Here is an 8,601-nt window from a genome sequence, read left to right on the forward strand (position 1 = left end):
GAATTGTAATGGGTTCACCTGGGACTTTCAGGACCTCAGTAGCAGCCCTTTACCAAACTGTCTCACTGGGTTAAAGCCCATGGAAAAGAAGACATTAATCCTGACCTTGGCCACAGCCAAAGTCTGAATTCTAAATTTTGACGGGCAAAACAAAGTTTTTCACAGTTTGTTGTAGATTTTTTTTGAAACTATTTTAGGGGCTTTTCGCCCCCCCCTCGCCAACCTGGGGCATCTCTCCTTGGGGAGGAGGCTCAAGAGAGAGAGACAAAACTCCCTGGCAGAAAACAATTTCTCTCAAGCAAATTATTTTCAATTTTTAACTTAAGCACCAAGTTGACCAAGTAAAACTCTTTGACGAAGAAAGCAAACAGTTTCATGATTTCAAACACAGTCATCAGTCCAAGATTTAAATACAGTCGTCAGTCCAAATTCAAACACGAAACAAAAGCCAAAAAGACACTCGACACTTTCACAGAAAACAAACCAGAGAAACAAGACCAAGACAAAGCATCCTATAAGCAATTTTCACAGATGCCTGGTACCTTCGGTACCTGGCCCAAACTGCAGCTTAACCTTAGCTGCTTCTGGGATACCAAACACAAAAACAGAACACAAACAACAGACACCAACATGTCCAGAAAACCACAGTCAGGTCACAAAGAAGATAAACAATTCCAACAGTCAAAAAAGTAACAGACAGACGCGCCTCGCGGCTTCGGTACCAAACTGAAACCAAAAATTCAGACGGAGTCTCCGAGGGCCTTGGATCCTCTACTCCAATAAAATTCAGACGGAGTCATCAAGGGTCCGGATCCCTCCGAAAACGGACGGAGGCGCCACGGATCCAGACCTCCCTCTCCTCCAACCACCCCTGGAACGTCTTCCAGGGCTGCGGGGGAGAAGTCTGAGCTCGTCAGCTCCTTCTCTGGCCCACCCAGATAGTCCCCAGATCTGAGCCTATTGATCAATTGTTCACAGGACAAGACAGGACAGACAAGACAAACGCCGGCCAGCTTACCTCCCGGTGGGTGGTCGGTGATCTATGGGCAGAGGATCTCCGAATCCCGGACGAGCCTCCAAATGAAAGATCTCTGGAGAGGACCTTTCCCTCAGGAGGAGACCCAAGCGCCCAATGACCGAGCCGAGTCCACTCGGATGCAATCAGCAAGAGGGTTTATTGGAAAACACAGGTACCTGCGAGCACACAGTCTCTTCGGTGGACTTGCGGGCCCAGCAGCTCCAGCATGGGGCTTTTATTAGGTTTGGGGAAGCAGAAGCGGGCGTACAGAAGCAGATGCACAGTTACGGGGATTGGTGGATTCAAACGAGGCACATAGACATGTTCACATATGATTGGCTATTTCACATGATGAGGTAATAAGGTAAAGCTACACACATTGGAGGTTTGGGGCGTCCTGGATGTCAGGGGCTGGGGGCTTATCTCTTCCTGCCAGGTGGCCTGTGAGTCAGATCTGGTACTCCTGGTCTGTTCTGCATTCCTTTTCTTTTATGCTCTGTTAGTTTTAATGGTGACTCAGCCCTAGGTATCTGGGCGTGCCTGGGCTCGTTCAAGCCTGTTGCAGCACTGAGTTAAGACTCATGGGGGGTGGTTTCATGCCCACCGTCATGCACACGTCTGTTCATTATCCTTCCACGCACACACAGTCTTCATACACACCTCATACATATCTCACACACACCACATGCACTCTCCTGTCACGCACACACAGTCTTCATACACACCTCATACATATCTCACACACACCACATGCACTCTCCTGTCATGCACACACACAGTCTTCATACACACCTCACACATATCTCACACACAGCACATGTACTCTCCTGTCACGCACACACACAGTCTTCATACACACCTCACACATATCTCACACACACTACATGCACTCTCCTGTCATGCACACACACAATCTTCACACACACCTCACATTCTCTCCTCACTCATTCTCACATGCTCTCCTCATGCTCTCTCCCTGGCTCTCACATTTGTTCTCAGACTCGCTCTCTCATTAGCTCCCTCATTCACTCTTCACATTCTCTCTCCACTCACTCTTCTCATGCTCTTCTCATGCTCTCTCATTTGCTCTCACATTTGTTCTTACATTAGCTCTGTCATTTACTCTCTCATTCACTCCCTCATGCTCTCTCTCATTTACTCTTCGCATGTTCCGTAGCCTTTCTCTTGCCCCACTCCTTTATTAATAATCCAAAAGCGGGTAGGAAAAAGACATTTATAATCATTGCCAAATCAAATGCAAAGAATGACTACATCTCACCAAGAACTAAGAATTACACTGTTCTCCAAAGTTTCAGGCTTCCCCTATACCCAGACCTATAGCCAATATAATAATAATAATTGTAAACTTATTGTTATTTAAACTTTAACTCTTTACTTTTATACTTCAGAGACCAAAGCTCCGAGGTCAGCTACCTGCACTTTCCTGTGAAGCTCTAATGATAAACGACATAGGCAAAACTGCCAGGCAGTGGCCAGAAAGAATCAAGATAATTCTTAGCACAGTAATTCCACTAGCTTTCTGTTCCTTGCACACAATGACTCTCATAAGAGTTCCAGTAGCTTGACTTAGTTTACTAGTATATTATTTTACATATTCTATACTTCAATATCCAGGAACCAGTCTGAAATATTATGGAAAATTTATGTCCTAACTTCAATAACTTTTTCCTTTCTTAGGGTCCCAATGTTGTCTCTAATTCATTTTCTCTTATTTTCTTCAAGCTATCTTTGCAAGTCAAACCTTAATCTGGAACTACAATTGTGCAGTTTTTACATTTTTTTCCAAGATGAGAATACACAGTATGCAACTCGGCCTCTAGGGCTATGCTGTGCTGTGCCCCTATGCATCAATTTCCAATTGTCTAAAATCATAACATCAAGGAACATCTAGTTTCACAGAATTCACCAGAGCATAAGGAGAAAGAAGTAGGAAAGTCAGATATAATACAATAATTGTGCACATCAAGGCCTACCGATAGGAGTCACACACAAATGAAATCTATACAGCCCTTGTCCAGTGATAAGGTTAGGGAAATGGAAACAACCAGTTTTTACAAAGAGCTACTGTGGGCTACTGAGATGTCTCCATCCTGGACTACTGTAGGCAGCCTCTTATTTCACATGGTGGGCCTCTGGAGGGATGTGTCTCCTGATACTCAGGGTTCCAGAAGCCACCCTACTTTACAAGGAGCTGCTGCAGGCTTCTGAGATGTCTCCATCCCGGACTACGGCTGGCAGTCTCTGTCATTGTATGTTGTCCCCAGCATTAGCCAAAGCAATCAGACAAAAAGAGGAGGTCAAAGGGATACAGATTGGAAAGGAAGAAGAAAATTATCATTATTGAGGACGATAGGACAGTATAATTGAGACACCCAAAAAGTTACACCAGAGAACTCCTAACACTGATAAACAACTTCGGCAAAGTGGCTGGGTATAAAATTAACTCAAACAAATCAGTAGCCTTCCTCTACACTAAAGACAAACAAGTTGAGAAAGAAATTCGGGAAATGACACCCTTCATAATAGTCCCAAATAACATAAAAATACCTCAGTGTGAATTTATCAAACAAGTGAAAGATCTGTGTGAAAAGAACTTCATGTATATGAAGAAAGAAATGAAGAAGATCTCAGAAAATGGAAAGATCTCCCATGCTCGTGGGTTGGCAGGATGAAGAGAGTAAAAAATGTCCATTTTTCCAAAAGTGACCTACAGATTCAATGCAATCCCCATCAAAATTCCAATATACTTCTTCATAGGGTTAGAAGGAATAATTTGCAAATTCATTTGGAATAACAAGTAACTCAGGATAGCTAAAACTATCCACAACAATAAAAGGACTTCAGGGGGAATCACTATCCCTGAACTCAAGCAGTTTACAGAGCAATAGTGATAAAATTGTATGGTATTGGTACAGAGACAGACAGATAGACCAGTGGAATAGAACTGCAGACCCAGAAATGAACCCACACACCTATTGTCACTTGATTTTTGACAAAGGAGACAAAACCATCACGTGGAAAAAAAGATAGCATTTTCACCAAATGGTGCTGGCTCCACTGGAGGTCAGCATATGGAAGAGGACAAATCATCCCCTGCTTATTGCCCTGGACAAAGCTTAAGTCCAGGTGGATCAAGGACCTCTACATCAAACCAGATACACTCAAACGAAGAGAAGCAAAAGTGGGGAAGCATCTTGAACACATGGACACTGGAAAAAATTTCCTGAACAAAACACGAATGGCTTATGCTCTAAGATCAAGAGTAGACAAATGGGATCTCATAAAGGTACAAAGCTTCTGTAAGACAAAGGACACTGTGGTTAGGACAAAACACCAATCAACAGATTGGGTAAAGACCTTTACTAATCCTACAACTGATAGAGGGCTAATATCCAAAATATACAACGAACTCATGACGCTGCACTGTAGGGATACTAATAATCCTATTAAAAATTGCGGTTCAGACCTGAACAAGAATTAACAGCTGAGGAATATGGAGTGGCTGAGAAGCACCAAAAGAAATGTTCAACATCTTTAGTTATGTGGGAAATGCAAATCAAACAACCCTGAGATTCCACCTCACACCAGTCTGAATGGCTAAGATCAAACACTCAGGCTATAGAAGACGCTTGCACGGATGTGAGAAAGAGGAACACTCCTCCATTGTTGGTGAGATTGCAGACTGGTACAACCATTCTGGATATCAGTCTGGAGGTTCCTCAGAAAATTAGACATTGCACTAGCTGAGGACCCAGCTATACCTCTCTTGCACATATACCCAAAAGATGCTCCAACATACAACAGGGCACATGCTCCACCATGTTCATAGCAGCCTTATTTATACTAGTCAGAAAATGAAAAGATCCCAGATGCCCTTCAACAGAGGAATGGAAACAGAAAGTGTGGTTCATCTACACAATGGAGTACTACAGAGATCTCAAAAACAATGACTTCATGAAATTCATAGGCAAAGAGAACGAACTAAAACATATCATCCTGAGTGAGTTAACCCAATCACAGAAACACTCACATGGTATGCACTCATTGATAAGTGGATATTAGCCCAAATGCTAAAATTCCTCAAGATTCACAGACCAAATGAAATCCAGGGAGGATGACCAAAATGCTGATGCTTCACTCCTTCCTTTAAAGGAGAAGAAGAATCCCTATTGAAGGGATAGGGAGGCAAAGTTTAGAACAGAGCCTGGAGGAATGGCCATTCAGAGTCTACCCCACATGTGGCCTATACATATACAGCCTTCAAACTAGATAAGGTGGATGAAGCTAAGAGGTGCAGGCTGACAGGAACTGGATATAGATGTCTCCTGAGAGGCACAGCCAGATCATATCAAATATCTGGTGAATGCTAGCAGCAAACCATTGAACTGAGAACTGGACATCAGTTGGAGGAATTACAGAAAGATTGAAAGAGTTGAAGGGACTTGCAACCCCATAAGAACAACCATGGTTGCCAAGCAGAGTTCCCAGAGACTAAACCTCTACCCAAACACTATACAGGGACTGTGCCATGGCCCCATCTGCATGTGTATCAGAGGATGGTCTTCTTGGACACTAATGGAATGAGCAGCCCTTGGTCCTGCCTAGGCTGGGAAAGTGGATGGATGGTGAAGGGAATACATTTATAGAAGAGGTGGAGGGCGATGGTATTCAGACTTATTTCTGGAAAACAAGGAAGGAATAACATTTGAATTCGAAATGAAAAATATCCAATTAAAATTCAACAACAACAAAATGGTGTTTAGAGCTTCAAATAACAAAAGCCACAATAAGGAAACAGAGAATTGTATGCCTCTGGTTTTCTTCAAATATGCTCAGGGCCCTATGCTCAGGGCCCGGGTCGGTACTGGGCCCAGGCTGGACCAAGCAGGTTCCTGCCGCTGACTGCTCCTCTATTCCTCTTTCCAGAGGCATCATGCAGATTAATATTGTGCCAGAGATGTGGAAAGAGCTGGGCAGAAGTGGCTTTCTGTCCTGTGGTCTCAGGATTATCTGCATTCGTGGGAAGTTCAGCACTCTCCGCCATGGAATTTGGGTGCAGGATTCCCGATTGCTTTAAACTCCCTTATACCATGTTTATATGTCCTGGGAGATGTTACAGAAAAATTAATGTTTATCCCATTAATTTGTTCAACACTCTCAACCACAGAGTATAATTTAGAGGTAACTATATATTTGACAGCAAGCATACACAGTGGGTAATGTATGTATGATGAAGTTGAAATTCACAGAGTTGGAAACACAGTGAACTGTGTAATTGCCCTTGAATCTCCGTCTAACTGGGAAGCAATTTTGATGCCCAGTCCTGATGAGAATTCAGAGATCCATCCCTCCCTGACAGCTGTGGGACTTCAGATGTTGACACTAAAGTAGTTGATCAATAAAGAAGGTTCTTAAGAGTGAAGAGTTTGAGATTACTCCTTTATTCACCAGAATATATCCAATTTAATTGATAGTAACCAGATGCATGTAGTCAATATATACAGTCTATATTCTTTCCAAAATAGAAAAGCAAATGAACAAAACAACAACAACACATAAATAACAAAACTTCAAATGAATAGAAGGAAAACCAAAAAACCAAAATAATCAAAACTCAAGCATACTTTAAATAGAGGAATTGCGCTAAGCAATCTTTTGCTGCTCCTTTTGCAGAATAGACTTATAGCCTGTGGCTTGCCTTGGAGACATAGTAGACAAGCAGTTACTGATGGTAATAATATTTTCAAGAGGAGTGGAAGTAGGTCTGTTTTGTTGGAGTGGGGGTATTAAGGAAAAAGCCTACCAATACTGAGTAGAAATGATATTACAGACTTTGTTTCATAGTCTTTCCAATGTTGTGAATTGATCTCCATGAAACTCTTCTGGATGACCCATCAGGACAAGTACCAATTTACACGTGCACAGTCTTTCTGGATGACCAGCAGCTCTTGATTGATGTGCATCAGCACTTCTCTGGGTCCATCCAAAAGTGCACACTTGCTGGAGAGAGCTGAGGTGAAAGTAAGGCCTATTCAATCCAAAGAAGTTAAAATAAAGGAGGAAAATGCAGTGCACAATTGCTATGGACACTACAGATGAGATGCAATAGTGGTGTATTTGCTGTGCACACTTAGTTCTCCTCCTGTAGCACTTCTCTCCAAGGGAGAACTTGTCCTGGTCTGTGTCATGTTCGAGTTTCTGCTGGAGAATTTCAGACCTAGCAGAGCAAGGGAATAAAGGTTTAGTGAGGGGTTGTCAATTCAGCTCTCCCTTTTACATCAGCTCTATTCAGTTGGACAATCCAGCATGACCTGTCTGTCAGCTGAGGTCAGTCCCTGCATCCCCAAGTGTCATAGAGTAACTGTGCTTGGATTTATATCTCAGCTTTTCAAACTGCTAGAATTTGAACTGTGGACTATGTACTATACTGGAATTGAGAGAAAAATGGTCATATTTTGTCACTGGTCCAGGTATATTATATTGAATAATAACATTGTAGCTGGGTCTGAATCTGTGTTCAACAGAGGTATGAGCAACCTAGAATACCATGTGGATTCCTTCTGGAGAACATGCCCAGAATTGTGGTGAAAGTTCTGATTATGTTAGCACTGAAGGAACCTGCCTAGGTTCAATTTGTAACAACTGATCTGCAAATACACAGAGAAGCCATCTCACTTCAAATCCATTCTCACTGCACAGATCCTGTAATCACTGAGAATGTGCTCACAGCATACACAAGGAACAGTAAAGTTTATTGTGATGGAGATACATAACATCACCCCTGTAAGACTATGGTTATTGTAATGCAATTTGTGAGATGACAGAAGAGAAAATGTCCTCAGATCTTATCAGAGAGTTAACAGGAAGAAAGAAGTACAAAATACAAAGAAATCCTGAGGATTATACATATTGTGTCATCGACAATATTCACATAAACTGTACCAGAACAATACTCTGGGCAGTTCTTTAGGTGACTGATGGTGAAAACCTTGTCAGTGCTCAGCCATCCAAAAAGGATAGTTATATAGGGACAGGAAATCCAATTGGATTCTGCCAGTCTGTGTTCCTACCTGACTGCTCTCAAAAATATCAGAATGCTTCTACAATGTTCCTCCCAAGCCACTTTCCTGGTTGATCGGTTATTTCTGCTTCAGAGTGTCCTGCATTCTTTCCTCGAATCCTTCCTTATCCTGGTCATCAGATGACTGTACTGTCAATGGAAGCATGCATGTATGTATGCACACACAAACATACACACAGACACACTAATACAAACTGGCAAACATGCAAGCCATTTGTGTTTACACAATATAAACATAGTACATTGCAGTGTTTACTTTCCCTTTTAATGCTTAATATAATGATTCCCCAGGATACTCTGGAGGCATAAAAACAAAAGTTGAGTGGGATATGTACATAGTGGTCATAGCCTATAGGCAGCTCAGTCAGTGTTGTGCTGCCCTCCCATAAACCGACATAGAATCAGGGCTCTTTCCCTATTACCAGTCTGGCTTAGCAAGTTCCCAAGGCTGAGTAGAGCAGTCTTGTTTCCCAGCAAAATA

This window comes from Rattus norvegicus, chromosome 9 (assembly GCF_036323735.1).
Source record: "Rattus norvegicus strain BN/NHsdMcwi chromosome 9, GRCr8, whole genome shotgun sequence".
Lineage (NCBI taxonomy): Eukaryota > Metazoa > Chordata > Mammalia > Rodentia > Muridae > Rattus > Rattus norvegicus.